At 38.9% G+C, this 18,403-nt stretch overlaps 1 protein-coding gene across 9 annotated transcripts in view; it reads right to left on the minus strand.

The window, feature by feature from the left end:
- The window catches only part of CSNK1G1 (casein kinase 1 gamma 1), a 153,680-nt gene that overhangs the window by 106,884 nt on the left and 28,393 nt on the right, over positions 1 to 18,403 (minus strand). Inside the window, exon 1 of one of the 9 annotated variants that reach the window (XM_027123281.1) lies at positions 2,069 to 2,993. The exons of the other annotated variants lie outside the window; for them this stretch is intronic. The gene's annotated coding sequence lies outside the window, so the exon portion shown is untranslated. Of the gene's footprint in view, positions 1 to 2,068; positions 2,994 to 18,403 lie in introns of those variants that run through there. 9 annotated transcript variants of the gene reach the window in all.

Raw genomic sequence — 18,403 nt, forward strand, 5'->3', positions numbered from 1 at the left:
AGCATACAGTTAAAAATTATATTTTAAAACAAATTAAGAGTTACCACTAATTAGAATGGACTCTATCCAAAACTGAGCAAAGTGGACAGCTTCCTGAAATGGATTTTGGTTTTACATCCTCCAACAGTTTAGCTATCTGGACTAGTAATTCATCTGGTAACATAGGCTCAGTAGGCTACAGACCAGGGCAGCTAATGGAACACAGAACCCTTTAACATAAAATGCTTTCTTCTAGTGTTGTACATATGACTCAAAAGAAAGCTATTTGTTGGCTTTTTCATCACTGGCTAACAAAGATATGGTGGGGTTCAGCCAAGTTAAATAAACTAAGGCCAATTAAAAGCTCTTCCCCTCAATTTGGACAGAACCTATCAGAAACAAGCTACTCACTACTCACTGTCCCCCTCCTCCATCCCCACCATTTATCAAGCACTGACAGCAATCACGAAATCCAAAACAAGTTACGGATTGACACAGACTACTTCTATGAAGGCCTTTCCAAAACCCTAGTGGTACAAAGTAGTACTAAAGGTTGGGAAAGCTCAACTTTTGGTCTAGTTTTCACTGTGGGCTGAGTACACAATGACAGAGTGCCTGAAGCAGGTCCTTTGCACAACCCCAAAGTGAGAATAAATCTGAAGAACAAAAAATCTTAAACAAAACTCATCCCTACCAGAATTCTCCAGTTTCTCAATTTAGGACTAAGCCCAAGACAAAGTTTACAATGAGATAATTTTGATGCTATTTTTGATAATATAGGTGAGTATCCTTAACAAAAAAATATTCTGTTACCACCAATCACAGACTAAACCATACTTTTGTTTCACTTTTACTGAAGATTTCCCTTAGAATTTTAAGGAAGAAGAGAATTAGAACTGCTTGGTTACTATTGCGTGTATACAAGAAAGCAAATATGTCCAGACTGTAAGCTTCTTACAGACACCTTTAATTCCCTAGTACAGGAACAGGCACATACGTGTGAGCTTAATGTACAAATGGGCACATAATCCAAGAACATACTCTGTTTACTTCATTATAGTAGTTAACTGTTTATTTTCATCTTTTCTGTCTGCTTTCTTTGCATTATTAAAACTGCATAATGACTTTAGGCTTCCGTAAAGCTAATCATCATTAAAATACATTTCCCTGTGGGCTTCCCTGGTGGCGCAGTGGTTAAGAATCTGCCTGCCAATGCAGGGGACACGGGTTCGAGCCCTGGTCTGGGAAGATCCCACATCCCGCGGAGCAACTAAGCCCGTGAGCCACAACTACTGAGCCTGCGCGTCTGGAGCCTGTGCTCCATAACGGGAGAGGCCGTGACAGTGAGAGGCCCGCGCACCATGATGAAGAGTGGCCTCCGCTCGCCACAACTGGAGAAAGCCCTTGCACAGAAACAAAGACCCAACGCAGACAAAAATAAATACATTTATTTAAAAATTAAAAAATTAAAAAAAATAAAATACATTTCCCTGAATTCAGGAAATTATACATCTACATTCAAAATGTATATTCTGTTAAAGTAAAAACTCAGGGTGGTAAGAATAGGTCAGTAATTACTGGATTTCCTACATGAACAACATTATGAATTTATATTTCTCCTCACTCTTTCTCTTATTATAATTTCATCTAATATCCTTCAATTATCTTTGTTGTCTACCCAAAGTCCCTCAAACAATGTGAGTAAAGAAAGAGAAGTAGGGAATTCTCTGGCTGTCCAGTGGTTGGGACTCCACGCTTTCACTGCCAAGGGTGCGGGTTCAATCCCTGGTCAGGGAACTAAGATCCCACAATACACGCAGTGCACACCCCCCCTTCAAAAAAAAAAAAAGAAAGAAATGAAATTTAAGATGTTTTATTTAGATAGTCCATCTTAACAGGTGGTCGTGTGTCTATAGATGATAAACTGTCAGGCTATACTTTCTTCCTTTATATCATATATTTTTTTGAGAACAGGTAAAGGGTGTCTTAGCCTATCCAGACAATTTTGAGCATTGAACTAACTCCTAAAGTTTCATCACTTATCATTAGTATAATAGTCTTATTTATAAGATTTGAAAATCTGTACTACCTTGTCTATTGCTCTTCATATTTTTCATTGTGTTCACTTCTTTCCTAACAAAAGGAAATTATTTTTATAATGCTTGTCATTAGCTTTCTCCATTGCACTTAGACTCATGTAACATTAGGTTCAGTAATCACTCACAGCCCTCATATCCAAGTATACTTGCATGTATGTATTCAAAAAACATACAGTAGTACTTGCCAGGTTAGAAAACTGCCGAAAGCCAACAACCGTATTCAGCTGGGAAAAGGATGTTTCTTTTTTTTAAACATCTGCTTGTAGATTAGAACAATCATTTTACCTCCCACAAACATGGTAAACACACTTATCAATGTTGTAATCTATTCATGAGACATTAGCACAATTTAATTTGTAACTATGAAAGATGAAATATATTCAATACTACTTTATGTGGCACCTCTCATTAGAGAAATCAAATTGAATGATTAAATTTTTTAAAATCCTATTTCTTTTTCACCACTCGCTGCTCAAAACTAATTCCTACTTCCCAATTACAAACTCTTTAGCTTGTCACTTGAGTCCCTTCAATATCAACTCCCTAAATAAATTCATGTATTAAAGCTACTACATAAAGCAAAGGAACATCCACCCTTAGCTCTTATACCTAAAATGGTCTCTTAAGTCTTCTGTCTTATTTAAGGCCTGACTCATATCTTACATCCTTTGTGAAACCTTTTATAACCAATTCATCATTAATGCTTGGAGCACCACTGTCTACACCACCATTTGCTACCTACCATATATCAGATTATATTGATATGTATTCTAATATTCAATTTGATTATAAGCCCTTGAAGTTAGGGATCTTGTCACATCTCTTTTAGTTTCTTGCATATAATTGGTACTTAATAAGTACTGAGTAATAATTATGATCTTGAATAATAGAAGACAGATTCCTAGCAACATAACCTAATATTTATACAAAATAATATGTAAAAGTAAGGAGAACCCTAAATAACCCTAAGAACTCCTAGAACTCATCTAGCAAGAAGCTGGTATTATTTCATTTAAATTCATTAGTGTTAAGACATAGGCTACTTAGAATTTCCATTTCACAAGGATATTAAATGGTTTATTTACAGTTACTAGCAAATAACATATGAAAAAGTTAGCTCAAGATCCAGGTGAAATGGAACACCCAAGGTAACAATTATGTTATACTTTAACCTTATTTTTAAAAAATGGCTTCTAAGGACAGCAGTAAAAGATAAACTATATGTTTATATTATTTCTCCTCTTTTTTTTTAACAGTAGAAGGAGAAAGGAGAGAAATTATATAAATGCAGTAAGCAGATGTTTGTTTTTCTGGGGAATAAACTATTCAGCAATCACTTAGATCTCATTAAACATGTTAATGTTACAATGCATATGTATTTGAATTTTTAGAGTCATACCAGCAAGTTTCTTAAAAAGCCTAATTCTAGTAGTTTCTACCACTCTAGGCATGCCTGAATTAAAGAAAAGGTATTTTTAAAATATGACATTGGCTTCCCTGGTGGTGCAGTGGTTGAGAGTCCGCCTGCCGATGCAGGGGACGCGGGTTCGTGCCCTGGTCCAGGAGGATCCCACATGCCGCGGAGCGGCTGGGCCCGTGAGCCATGGTCGCTGAGCCTGCGCGTCCGGAGCCTGTGCTCCGCAGCGGGAGAGGCCAGAACAGTGAGAGGCCCGCGTACCACAAAAAAAAAAAAAAAAAGTTTTTAAACAGGAAAATAATAGTTCATACTGTAGTTAATAACAAGAGAACTGAAAAAATGTTAGCATATAGAAAGAAACACAATTTAAAGGATTACATACCAAACTGCCAAATTTCTAAATCAAGATAAAATTACAAGCACTTACACTTTGTTAAAATTTGCAAAACATTATTACTTTTTATAATGAATATTTTACCTCTGTAAACAGTTTACAATAATAGAAAGTCTTCCTAACACTGTTTAAATTAAAAATGACACTTGCAAGGAAACAACCAAGAGTTTAATGAAACTGCCACCATAAAAACAAGTAGTCACTGATTAAAAGTAGACATTATGTTAAAATTAATCATACTTTATCTTTTATACCTTATAATACTGTGACTGAACTTCACTGGATTTAGAATGTTATAAAACTAGCAATCATATGTATGCTAAAGTTATACATACTGTAGTCCTAGAAAAATTAAAGTTCCATAGTGACGTGCTCCCCAATTGAGGTAATTTGATTATTTAAAAACCAAAAGTTTTGTGCACAGCATACATGACACCTTACTGGGCACATCAGAGACTATTCTCGAGTCAAATAGAGGTCTGAACTCTCTGGTCACTTTACTCAAAGCCAAAATTAAATTCTCCCAACTCTGTAATTAGTCATCATGGACCTAGGATTTTATAACAATGTGGAGAATCAATATAATTGTTATACTAAGGATTAAGTGGACTCAGTGCTTAGCTCCCTCAAACGAAAAATACTTGATCCTGCATTACCAACTCAACACCTTAATATATTTCAGTACCACAAGGAAGCCAAACGCATAATCCTCATGAACAGGGAAGAATGTCTCATGTAGAGCAACTAAATGTAAGAATTGAACTAAGGGCTAAAAATCCTGAATTCTAATCACAGATAAGCCAGTGACCCAAGCCAACACTTACCTCAACTTTCTCAACCACAAATTGAAACTTATTCAAAAATAAGTCATAAAATATTTGGGAAAAAAAAAAGAATTAAAACTTAAACTTTTTAACCAAGAAAAAGAATTCATTGTCCTAACCTGGTCTACACATAGACAAATCCCAATGGCCCTGAAATCAGTACTGGTAAGTGTGGCAACTTAGAAAAACTTAGAGTATGTTTAGCGACTGGAAGGTGGCATTTTAATACCTTACGTTTAATCATAGCTGAGTGCATAAAGAGGTTTATGCTGTCAGTACTGTCCTAACAAGGATACAGCACAGCCTTGTCTACAAAATGTTTAAAAATGTGCAGTTCAAGAAAAAATGATTAACTATAGATTATATATACAATAGAAGTATAAATTGTTATTTATTTACTATTATCACATATTAATTAAAATACTAAATCAAATTATATCTGTTAAATACACAAGTACAGTTTAAAAGTATAAAAATGTAGATATACTTTGTGAAATATAATCTGTATTTAATCATTCTCAAATACTTCTATATTATATACTTAGCTCTTTCTTTAACAATATTAGTTCTTACTGCCTTCATTCATCATCTTGGTTATGTGCCCGTTTTTTGGATCCCAGCATTTTTATCTTTTATTATCTGAAAAAGCAGTATTACTGACATTCTTCATTTGGTAAGTTAAAACTAAGATGAAATTGTTCCCAATTTTTTAAACTTAACACTGGGTAAAGTCAATGATAAGAAAAATGATGAAACTGGTTAACAGCAAAATTTGGGAATTACTATACAAAAAAAAGCTTGCAGGAGGTGGGAGGGCAGGGAGGATGGAACTTTGCAAATTGAAATATGGCAGATTACTCAAACAGCCTGCCTCCTAAAAACTGAAAATGCTGAATTAAAAGCAATAAGTCAGGTATTTTTCAGCTTGAAAAGTTTTTTATTTATTTCTATCTTATATCCATTTCTCTCCTACATATTTTTACACTTGCCTTTAAGTCCTTAAACTTTTTATTTTATTTTTTTAATTTAATTTAATTTTTTTTTTTTGCCGTACGCAGGCCTCTCACTGTTGTGGCCTCTCCCGCTGCGGAGCACAGGCTCCGGATGCGCAGGCTCAGCAGCCATGGCTCACGGGCCCAGCCGCTCTGCAGCATGTGGGATCCTCCCAGACCGGGGCATGAACCCATGTCCCCTGCATCAGCAGGCGGACTCTCAACCACTGCGCCACCAGGGAAGCCCATAAGTCCTTAACCTTTTTAAAATAATTGTTTTTAAAGTCTTGGTGCACGAATTCTATCATTTCAGCATTTCTAGGTCTATTTCTATTGACTTATTTTTCTCTTAGCTATGGATGACATTTTCCTACTTATTTGCATGTCTAATTAACACAAAATTCAGGATAATGATTCCTTCTAGGTCAGAAAAAGGAAGGGGCACATAGAACCTTCTAAGATACCAGTAGTGTTCTATTTCTTTAATGGAGTGATGGGTACACAGTGTTAACTTTTAGTCTTTAAACCATACTTCAATCTTTATACATATGCTTGTATTTCTTAAAAAAAATACTGTAAAAACTTAACTTCAATGCTTTGAAAAGATACAGTAGGAAGAAAAAGGAGGGCAGCAGGGGAAGGACATCATCAAAATGGACACAGCAGGGAACTCCAGGGCTTCACCCACTGCACATACACATCACACACACACACAGGCTGGAAAAAATGGTCAGAATCAACTTTTGCAGAACTCTGGAATCTAATAAAAACTACAACAACCAAGAAGGCTTGGCAAAGAAACAAGCTGCTACACTGCAGTAAGAGAGTGATGTGGTGTTTCTAACTGCCTACCAACCATCCCCCACTCCCCAGTTCAGCAGGGGCAGTAAGGATGGCAGCTGCACTCCTAGTGCAGGATAACAGTGCCAAGGGGGCAATACAAACCTTAGTCTCAAACAACTGTGGCTGAACGCAATGACCTGACTGACAATTTCCTCAAAAACTGGCACAAGAAAGTGTTTTTGTTTTGCCTGACTTGGAGCACTCCCAGGGCAAGCAGCCTAGGATAAGGGAAAACAGGCAGGATAATACCACATATATAGAACTAAAAGCCTGGAAAGGAAGACATTGAGAAAGGAGATACGTGGGGAGAAATGGGCTTTGTAAACTCTCATATATAATGCAGAACTTAGAAGGCCACACATATGCCCAGGGCTGAACACATGCACAGAAAAAGGCCTAGAAGACCTTAAACTTTTACCTCTAGCTGACCTTTAGGCTCCACACAAACAGGAGGTAAAAGCTAAGGCAGGGGGCTTCCCTGGTGGCACAGTGGTTGAGAGTCCGCCTGCCAATGCAGGGGACACGGGTTCGTGCCCTGGTTCGGGAAGATCCCACATGCCGCGGAGCGGCTAGGCCCGTGAGCCATGGCCTCTGAGCCTGCGCGTCCATAGCCTGTGCTCCACAACGGGAAAGGCCACAACAGTGAGAGGCCTGCGTACCAAAAAAATAAAAAATAAAAAAATAAATTAAAAAGCTAAGGCAGGGTTGTAAACAGCCCCGCTAAGTACTGGAGTACCCAAACACAGAACCACCCAGCCAAAAGTAGAGTATTTTTTTCTTTTTCTTTATTTTATACTTTTCTGGTCTCCAGGTGTTCAAGGACACTGGGAAAAACTCTAGTTGACTGCTAAGGTAATGGAACACAGACTTCAATAATCACACATGAACAAAGCATATATACCTAACAAAAATAATTTAGAAAAGACACTAAACAAACAACAATGAAACTAATAGTAACAAGCAGCAACAAAAAAACCCTGAGAAGGGAAGGAATCTGACGTCTAGAGTCAACACATAATATTCAAAATGACCAGTTTTCAACAAAAGATTATGTGGCATGCAAAGAAACAAGAAAGTATGAACCATTCACAGGGGAAAAAAAAAAAAAGAAAAGAAATGAATATAGAAACTGTCCCTGAGGAAGCCCAGGCAAAGGAAACCACAAAGAACTAAAAGGTAACCAGGAAAACAGTTATCTCATTAAGTAGAGAATATCAATAAGGAAACAGGAATTATAAAAAGGCATCAGACACTGAGTTAGCATCTCTCCACTACTAGGGCACCTGCTGGTCACTGGTAGGGGACCCTGACACCCAAGGAAAACGGAAGAACCACCAAGTGAACTGGTAGGACATGGGGGTACTGAGGGGGAGGAGAAGTGGAGGCCAGACAGGATCAGCACCCCTGAGGCCGGGGAGATCAGGAGAGGCAGGCAGGAGAGGCAGGTGGGAGGGGCCCTCCAGGACTGGAGGAGCAGGACAGGAGAGGAGGGCATTTGCCCCACCCACTAGAGCCCAAGAAGCCTGCTGGGCTCCCAGGTGAGGTCTCCTGCCCTCTGAGACCAAGGGTGGGGGGCACACCTGGGACCCTTCTGTTCTGATGAGCCTAAGCCCCACCCCCCACAGCCCTCAGGGCCTTTTCCAGCCCAGCGGATCCCAAGCATAGGCCCCACCCACTGCCCAAACCTTGCCCTTGCCCTTGCTTAGGCCCCACCTTCCACAGCCAAGGCCTCCCCCGCTTTTTTTCCTCTTTCATCTCCTCCTCTTTTTTACAATTGTGGTACTGTTGTACCTTCCAGTTGTTGATTCATCTATCTTTTTTTTTTTTGGTAGGCGGGCCTCTCACTGTTGTGGCCTCTCCCGTTGCTCCGGACACGCAGGCTCAGCGGCCATGGCTCACGGGCCCAGCCACTCTGCAGCATGTGGAATCTTCCTGGACTGGGGCACGAACCCGTGTCCCCTGCATCGGCAGGCGGACTCTCAACCACTGCGCCACCAGGGGAGCCCCATCTATATTTTTATATTCCTTTTAACATATCTGTTAGTTTCCTAGCCTAATTTTATTTTTTACTTTGTTATTGTTCTCTCTTTTTTTTTTTTTTTTTTTGGCCACACCACGCGGCTTACAGGATCTTGGTTCAGAAGCTGGGGGTCAGGCCAAAGCTCCTGTGGCGGGAGCTCTGAGTCTGAACCACTGGACTGATAGAGAATCTCAGACCCCAGTGAATATTCATTGCAGTGAGTTCTCATGGAGGTCCTCATCTCAGCACCAAGATCCAGCTCTACCCAACAGCCTACAAATTCCAGTGTTGGAAGCCTCAGGCCAAACAACCAGTAAGACAGGAACACAATCCCACTCATAAAAAAAAAAAAAGAGAGAGAGAGAGAGACAGCCAAATAATATGTCACAGATGAAGGAGCAAGGTAAAAACCTACAAGACCCAATAAATGAAGAGGAAACAGGCAATATACCTGAAAAAGAATTCAGAGTAATGATAGCAAAGATGATCTAGAATCTCAGAAATAAAATGGAGGCACAGATTGAGAAAATACAAAAAATGTTTAACAAAGATCTAGAAGAACTAAAGAACAAACAGATATGAAAGACACAATAACTGAAATGAAAAATACACTAGAAGCAATCAATAACAGAATAACTGAGGCAGAAGAACGAGTAAGTAAGCTGGAAGACAAAATGGTGGCAATAAGTGCTGAGGAGAAGAATAAAGAAAAAAGAATGAAAAATAAGACAATCTCAGAGACCTCTGGGATAACACAAAACACACCAACATTCAAATTATAGGGGTCCCAGAAAACGAAGAGAAAAAGAAAGGGTCTGAGAAAATATTTAAAGAGATTATAGTGGAAAACTTCCCTAACATGGGAAAGGAAATAGTCACGCAAGTACAGGAAGCACAGAGAGTCCCATAGAGGATAAACCCTGGGAAAAACACACCGAGACACGTATTAATCCAACTAACAAAAACTAAATTAAAAGAAAAATTATTCAAAGCAGCAAGGGAAAACCAAAAAATAACATACAAAGGAATCCCCATAAGGTTATCAGCTGCTTTTTCAGTGGAAACTCTGCAGGCCAGAAGGGAGTGGCAGGATATACTTAAAGTGATGAAAGAGAAAAACCTAAAACCAAGATTACTCTACCCAGCAAGGATCTCATTCAGATTCGATGGAGAAGTCAAAAGCTTTTCAAACATGGAAAAGATAAGAGAATTCAGCACCACCAAATCAGCTTTACAACAAATGCTAAGGAAACTTCTCTAAGCAGGAAACACAAGAGAAGGAAAAGACCCGCAAAAGCAAACCCAAAACATCTAAGAAAATGATAATAGGAACATACATATCAATAATAACCTTGAATGTAAATGGATTAAATGCCCCAACCAAAAGACACAGACTGGCTGAATGAATACAAAAACAAGACACATATATATGCTGTCTACAAGAGACCCACTTCAGACTTAGGGGCACATACAGACTGAAAGTGAAGGGATGGAAAAAGATATTCCATGCAGATGGAAATCAAAAGAAAGCTGGAGTAGCAATACTCATATCAGATAAAATAGCCTTTAAAATAACGACTGTTACAAGAGATAAGGAGGGACGCTACAGAATGATCAGAAGATCAATCCAAGAAGATGTAACAATTATAAATGTTTATTCACCCAAAATAGGAGCATCTCAATACATAAGGCAAATGCTAACAACCATGAAAGGAGAAATCGAATAATAGTAGGGGATTTTAACAACCCACATCCAAACAGAAAATAAAGAAACACAAGCTTTCAATGATACAATAGACCAAACAGATCTAATTAACATTTATAGAAAATTTCACCGCAAAGTGGGAGAATACACTTTCTTCTCAAGTGCACATGTAACATTCTCCAGGATAGATCACATCCTGGGTCACAAATCAAGCCTCAAAAATTTAAGAAAACTGAAATCATATCAAGTATCTTTTCTGACCACAATGCCATGAGATTGGAAATCAATTACAGGATAAAAAACTGTAGAATCACAAATACATGGAGGCTAAACAGTGTGCTACTAAATAACCAAGAGATGACTGAAGAAATCAAAGAAGAAATTAAAAAATATATATATAGAGGACTTCCCTGGGGGCGCAGTGGTTGAGAGTCCGCCTGCCGATGCAGGGGACACAGGTTCATGCCCTGGTCCGGGAAGATCCCACATGCCGCGGAGCGGCTGGGCCCATGAGCCATGGCCGCTAAGCCTGCACGACCAGAGCCTGTGCTCCACAACGGGAGAGGCCACAACAGTGAGAGGCCCATGTACCGCTAAAAAAGAAAAAACATAGGAAAAAATGACAATGAAGACACGACAACCCAAAACCTACGGGATGCAGCAAAAGCAGTTCTAAGAGGGAAGTTTATAGCAATTCAATCTCACCTCGAGAAAAAAGAAAAATCTCACATAAACAATCTAACCATACACTTAAAACAACTAGAGAGAAAAGAACAAAGAAAACCCAAAGTCAGTAGAAGGAAAGAAATCATAAAGATCAGAGCAGAAATAAATGAAATAGAAACAAAGAAAACAATAGCAAAGAGCAATAAAACTAAAACCTGGTTCTTTGAGAAGATAAACCAAATTGATAAATGCTTAGCCAGACTCAACAAGAAAAAAAGGGAGAGGATGCAAATAAATAAAATTAGAAATGAAAAAGGAGAAATCACAACTGACATTGAAGAAATACAAAGGATTATAAGAGACTACTATAAACAACTATATGCCAATAAAATGGACAACCATGAAGAATTGGACAAAATTTTGGAAAGGTATAAGCTTCCAAGACTGAACCAGGAAGAAAAAAAATATATAAACAGACCTATCACAAGTAATGAAATTGAAACCATAATTAAAAATCTTCCAACATGGGCTTCCCTGGTGGCGCAGTGATTGAGAGTCAGTCTGCCAATGCAGGGGACACAGGTTCGTGCCCCGGTCCAGGAAGATCCCATATGCCACGGAGCGGCTAGGCCCGTGAGCCATGGCTGCTGAGCCTGTGCGTCCGGAGCCTGTGCTCCGCAATGGGAGAGGCCACAACAGTGAGAGGCCCGCGTACCACCAAAAAAAAAAAAAAAAAAAAATTATCTTCCAACAAAGTCCAGGACAAGATGGCTTCACAGGCGAATTCTACCAAACATGTAGAGAAGAGCTAACACCCATCCTTCTCAAACTCTTCCAAAAAACTGCAGAGGGAGAAACACTCCCAAATTCATTCTATGAACCGACCATCACCCTGATATACCAAAACCAGACAAAGATATCACAAAAAAAGAAAATTACAGACCAATATCAATGATGAACATAGATGCAAAAATCCTGAACAAAATACTAGCAAACAGAATGCAACCGCACATTAAAAGGATACACCACAATCAAGCGGGATTTATCAAGGGGATGCAAGGATTCTTCAGTATACGCAAATCTATCAGTGTGATACACATTAACAAATTAAGGATTAAAAACCATATGATCATCTCAGTAGATGCAGAAAAGGCTTTTGACAAAATTCAACATCCATTTATGATTCAAAACTCTCCAGAAAATGAGCATAGAGGGAAGCTACCTCAACATAATTTAAAGGCCATATATGACAAACCCACAGCAAGCATCATACTCAAAGGTGAAAAACTGAAAGCATTTCCACTAAGATCAGGAAGAAGACAAGGATGTCCACTCTCACCACTATTATTCAACATAGTTTTGGAAGTCCTAGCCATGGCAATCAGAGAAGAAAAAGAAATAAAAGGAATACAAATTGGAAAAGAAAAAGTAAAACTGTCACTGTTTGCAGATGACATGATACTATACATAGAAAATCTTAAAGATGCCACCAGAAAACTACTAGAACTAATTAATGAATTTGGTAAGGTTGCAGGATACAAAATTAATGCACAGAAATCTTTGACATTCCTATACACCAACAACGAAAAATCAGAAAGAGAAGTTAAGGAAGCACTCCCATTTACCACTGAAACAAAAAGAATAAAATACGTAGAAATAAACTTGCCTAAGTAGGTGAAAGACTTGTACTCAGAAAACTTTAAAGCACTGCTGAAAGAAATCAAAGATGACATAAACAGATGGAGAAATATACCATGTTCTTGAACTGGAAGAAACAATACTGTGAAAATGACTGCACTACCCAAAGAAATCTACAGATTCAATGCAATTCCTATCAAAGTACCAATGGCATTCTTCACAGAATTAGAACAAAAAATTTTACAATTCATATGGAAACACAAAAGACCCCGAATAGCCAAAGCAACCTTGAGAAAGAAAAACAGAGTTGGAGGAATCAGGCTCCCTGACTTCAAACTATACCACAGTAATCAAGACAGTATGGTAGTAGCACAAAAACAGAAATATAGATCAATGGTACAGGATAGAATGCCCAGAGAAAAACCCACACACATATGGGCACCTAATTTATGACAAAGGAGGCAAGACATACAGTGGAGAACAAACAGCTTCTTCAATAAGTGGTGCTGGGAAAAGTGGACAGCTACATGTAAAAGAATGAAATTAGAACACTACCTAACACCATACACAAAAATAAACTCTAAATGGATTAAAGACCTAAATGTAAGACCAGACACTATAAAACTCTTAGAGGAAAACATAGGAAAACTACTCTTTGACATAAACCACAGCAAGATCTTTTTGACCCACCTCCTACAGTAAAGGAAATAAAAACAAAAATAAACAACTGAGACTTAATTAAACTTAAAAGCTTTTGCACAGCAAAAGAACTCATAAACGAGACAAAAAGACAACCCTCAAAATGGGAGAAAATACTTGCAAATGAAACAACAAAGGATTAATCTCCAAAATATACAAACAGCTCATGGAAGTCAATATCAACAAAACAAACAATCCAGTTAAAAAATGGGCAGAAGACCTCAACAGACATTTCACCAAGGAAGACATACAGATGGCCAAAAGGCACATCATGTAAAGATGTTCAACATCACTAATTATTAGAGAAAAGCAACTCAAAACTACAATGAGGTATCACCTCATGCCAATCAGGATGGCCACTATCAAAAAATCTAGAAACAATAAATGCTGGAAAGGGTGTGGTGAAAAGTGAACCCTCCTGCACTGTTGGTGGGAATGTAAATTAACACAACCACTATGGAAAACAGTATGGCAGTTCCTTAAAAAACTAAAAATAGAACTATCATATGACCCAGCAATCCCACTACTGGGCATGTACCCTGAGAAAACCATAATTCAAAATGAGTCATGTACCACAATGTTCATTGCAGCACTATTTACAGTAGCCAGGACATGGAACCAACCTAAATGTCCATCAACAGATGAATGGGTAAAGAAGATGTGGCACATATATACAATGGAATATTACTCAGCCATAAAAAATGAAATTGAGTTATTTGTAGTGAGGTGGATGGACCTAGAGTCTGTCATACAGAGTGAAGTAAGTCAGAAAGAGAAAAACAAATACCGTATGCGAATGCACATATATGGAATCTTAAAAAAAAATGGTACTGATGAACCTAGCTGCAGGGCAGGAATAAAGATGTAGACATAGAGAATGGACTAGAGGACATGGGGTGGGAGGGGGAAGTTGGAGTGAAGTGAGAGTAGCATTGACATATATACACTACTGAATGTAAAATAGTTAGCTAGTGGGAAGCAGCAGCACAGCACAGGGAGATCAGCTTGGTGCTTTGTGATGACCTAGAGAGGTGGGACAGGAAGGATGGGAGGGAGGCTCCAGAGGGAGGGCATATGGGGATATATGTATTCATACGGCTGATTCACTTTGGTGTACAACAGAAACTAACACAGTATTGTGAAGCAATTATACTCCAGTAAAGATCTATCAAAAAAACAAAAGAACATATACATATGTATAACTGAATCACTTTGCCGTACAGCAGAAATTAACAAAACATTGTAAACCAACTGTACTTCAATAAAAAATTAAAGCAAAAGAAGAAATTAAATTGAACTTCTGGAGCTAAATAATATAGTAACTGAAATTAAAAATTAACTATAGGGCTTCCCTGGTGGCGCGGTGGTTGAGAGTCCGCCTGCCAATGCAGGGGACACTGGTTCGTGCCGCAGTCCAGGAAGATCCCACATGCCGCGGAGCGGCTGGGCCCGTGACCCATGGCCGCTGAGCCTGCGCATCCGGAGCCTGAGCTCTGCAACGGGAGAGGCCACAACAGTGAGAGGCCCGTGTACCACAAAAAATAAAAAATAAAAAAAATAACTATAGAGCCCATGCTCCGCAACAAGAGAAGCCACCACAATGAGAAGCCCCTGCACCACAATGAAGAGTAACCCCTGCTCTCTGCAACTAGAGAAAGCCCACGCACAGCAATGAAGACCCAACGCAGCCAAAAATAGATTAAAAAAAAAAAAGGGGGCTTCCCTGGTGGCGCAGTGGTTGGGAGTCCACCTGCCGGTGCGGGGGACACGGGTTTGTGCCTCGGTCTGGGGGGATCCCACATGCCGCGGAGCGGCTGAGCCCATGGGCCATGGCCACTGGGTCTGCAACTCCAGGGCCTGTGCTCCGCGGCGGGAGAGGCCACGGCAGTGAGAGGCCCGCATGCAGCGAAAAAAAAAAGTTAACTAAATGGGTTCAACAGCAGATTTGAGCACGAAAAAACAAGGAATCAACAAACCTGAAGGTAAGTGAATTCAAATTATTCAGTCTGAGGGACAGGAAATGAGTGAAGAAAAATGAACAGAGCCTAAGGAATCTGCAGAACACCATCCAGCATACCACCATAATGGATAATGGGAGTCTCAGAGGGAGAGGAGAGAAAGAGAAATTATATTTGAAGAAATAATGGCTACAAACTTCCCAAAGTTTATGAACATGAATCTTCACGTCCAAGCAGCTCAACTAACTCCAAACAGCACGAACTAAAAGAGATCAACACCAGGACACATTATAGTCAATCTAATGAGACACAAAGAACCCTGAAAGCAGCAAGACAGAAGGGACTTATCACCTACAAGTGATCCTACATAAGATTAACAGCCAATTTCTCAACCAAGAATTCTACATCCAGCAAAATTTTTCTTCAAAAATGAAAAACTAAAAACTAAGACAAAGATGAAAGAAAAACACCTGAGGGTGTTTGTGACTAGTACACCTGCTCTATAAGGACTCTGAAAGAGAGTTCTTTAGATTGAAATTAGAGGACACCGGATAGTAATTCAAAGTCATACAAAGAAATAAAGAACAAGAGTAAAGATAGCTGGGACTTCCCTGGTGGCGTGGTGGTTAAGAATCCGCCTGCCAATGCAGGGGACATGGGTTCAATCCCTGATCCAGGAAGATGTCACATGCCACGGAGCAACTAAGCCCGTGCACCACAACTACTCAGCCTGCACTCTGGAGCCCGTGACCCACAACTACTGAAGCCTGCGCGCCTAGAGCCCATGCTCTGCAAGAAGAGAAGGCACCACAATGAGAAGCCTGTGTACTGCAACGAAGAGTAGCTCCCACTCACTGCAACTAGAGAAAGTTTGCATGTGACAACGAAGACCCAATGCATCCAAAAATAAATAAAATAATTAAAAAATAAAAGAGTAAAGATAGCTACATAAGTACATATACAAGCCAGTATTATTGCATTAATAACTTGTACTTCCTCTTTTTCTGGCTTACATGATTTCAAATAAGAAAGCATAATAACTATATGTTTAAAACTACGGTTTCCCTGGTGGCGCAGTGGTTGAGAGTCAGCCTGCTGATGCAGGGGACACGGGTTCATGCCCCGGTCCGGGAAGATCCCAAATGCTGCAGAGCTGCTGGGCCCATGAGCCATGGCCACTGAGCCTACGCGTCCGGAGCCTGTGCTCCACAACGGGAGAGGCCACAACGGTGAGAGGCCCGCGTACTGCAAAAAAAAAAAAAAAAAAAAAAAAACATCTATGTAAAAAGGAAAAAAAGGTAAAAAAAAAAACAAAAAAAAAAAAAATAGGGTGCAGGGAGAACAGAGCTGTATAGGAGCAAAGTTTTGTATACTACTAAAACTAGGCTGCTATTAGTTAAAACTTGATTGGCATCACGTTAAGATGTTAATTGTAATGCCCAGAGTAACACGAAGAAAATAACTTCAAAATATACAGAAAAAGAAACAAAAAGAGAAAACAACAGTACACTAGACAAAATCAACTACAGTTGACCCTTAAACACAGGTTTGAACTGCACAGGTCCATTTATACATGGATTTTTTTCACCACATACACACAGTACTATACAATCCATGGTTGGTTGAATCTGCAGATGCAGAACTGCGGATATGGAGGTCTGACTGAAGGACTTGAGCATCCGCTGATTTTGATAAATCAAAGGCAGGTCCTAGAACCAATCACCTGCAGACACTGAGGGATGACTGTAATCACAAAAGAAGGCAGTGATGAAGGAACTGAGAAACAAAAAAGATATAAGACAAATAGAAAACAAATAGGTAAATAGCAGAACCAAGTCCCAACTTATAAGTTACTTTAAATGTAAATGAATTAAATTCTCCAATTAAATAGCAGAGACTGGTATAATAGATTAAAACCAATCCAACTAAATGATATCTACACACTTAATTTATATCAAAAAGATACAATAGCTTAAAAGTAAAAGGATGAAAAAAGGCAGTCCATGCAAATAGTACCCAAAAGAGGAATAGGGTGGCTATACTAACATCACACAAAATAAGAGTTTAAGACAAAGTGTTACAAAAGACAAATTGTTACAATGACAAAAGGGTCAATCCATCAAGATGACATAGCAATTACAAACATAAACACACCTAATAACAAAGTCACAAAATAATATGAAGCAAAACCTGATAGAACTGGAGAGAGAAATTGACACTTTTACAATAACAGAGTTCAAAACTTCACTTTCAATAATGAAAAAACAAGCAGACAACAGATCAATAAGGAAACAGAGTATTTGCACAGCAGTATAAACCAACTAGTCCTAACAGACATATACAGAACATCCCACTGAACAAACAGCGGAATACGTATTTTTCTCAAGTGTACATGGAACATTCTCCAGGAGAGATGTTAGGCCACAAGTCTCCATAAATTTTATTTTATTTATTTTATTTAAATTTAATTTTATTTTATTTAAAGATTTATTTATTATTTGCTTATTTATTTTTGGCTGCGTTAGGTCTCAGTTGCAGCATGCGGGATCTTCATTGAGGTACGTGGGATCTTTCATTGTGGTGCGTGGGCTCTTGGTCGCGGCATGCGGGCTTTCTCTTCTCTAGTTGTGGCGTGCAGGCTCCAGAGGGTGTGGGCTTGTAGTTTGTGGCATGTAGGCTCTCTAGTTGAGACATGTGAGCTCAGTAGTTGTGGTGCATGAGCTTAGTTGTGCCACAGCATGTGGGATCTTAGTTCCCTGACCAAGGATCGAACCCATGTCCCGTGCATGGTAAGGCGAATTCTTTACCACTGGACCACCAGGGAAGTCCCCATAAATTTTAAAAGACTGAAATCATACGAAGTATTTTTTATGATAACAGAATGAAAGTAGATATTAACAGAAGAAAAACTAGAAAATTCACAAATATGTAAAAAGTGAACAACATACTCTTTCTTTTTTTAAAATTTAATTTAATTTTCTTATTGAAGTACATTTGATTTACAATGTTGTGTTAGTTTCCGATGTATAGCAAAGTGATTCAGTTATATATCTGTATATATATATATACTTTTTCAGATTCTTTTCCCTCATAAGTTATTACAAAATACTGAGTATAGTTCTCTGTGCTATACAGTAGGTCCTTGTTGGTTATCTATATTATATATAGT

Source organism: Aethalodelphis obliquidens, unplaced genomic scaffold (assembly GCF_003676395.1).
Source record: "Aethalodelphis obliquidens isolate GAN/ISIS:26980383/991018 unplaced genomic scaffold, ASM367639v1 scaffold26, whole genome shotgun sequence".
NCBI lineage: Eukaryota > Metazoa > Chordata > Mammalia > Artiodactyla > Delphinidae > Aethalodelphis > Aethalodelphis obliquidens.